Source organism: Penaeus monodon, chromosome 28 (assembly GCF_015228065.2).
Source record: "Penaeus monodon isolate SGIC_2016 chromosome 28, NSTDA_Pmon_1, whole genome shotgun sequence".
NCBI lineage: Eukaryota > Metazoa > Arthropoda > Malacostraca > Decapoda > Penaeidae > Penaeus > Penaeus monodon.
The window spans coordinates 7169171-7169459 of record NC_051413.1 but is presented as its reverse complement, the minus strand read 5'-3'; the positions used below and the strand labels follow the sequence as shown (position 1 = coordinate 7169459).

General features: G+C 63.3%; 1 protein-coding gene across 1 annotated transcript in view; it reads right to left on the bottom strand.

Moving 5' to 3' along the window:
- The window catches only part of LOC119591339 (U-scoloptoxin(01)-Cw1a-like), a gene marked incomplete in the record, with an annotated part of 23347 nt that extends 23070 nt beyond the window's left edge, over positions 1-277 (bottom strand). Inside the window, 1 exon segment of the mRNA XM_037940073.1 lies at positions 165-277.
- Between the last annotated feature and the right edge of the window lie 12 nt (positions 278-289).

Here is a 289-nt window from a genome sequence, read left to right as displayed (position 1 = left end):
TTGAACACTCTTTATGCATACAGACTGACTGCATGACAGACAGCCCGCACTCCATGTCTGGCCTCGACGCCCCGAATGCAGGTCCCGCCGCGCCCGACGTCCCGGAGCCGAATCCCCGCCGTCCGCCGCGCCCACTCCCGCCGCCCGGAGGTCAAGGGACGTACCTGAGGCGATGCAGCTGTAGTGGCAGAGGAAAGAGGACTGTAGTCGATGGCGGGCTCTCCTGTCTTTTATAGCTGCCTTTGCTTCTCTCCCGACGGCGACCCCGCGCCCTTCGGGTCAACTTTGA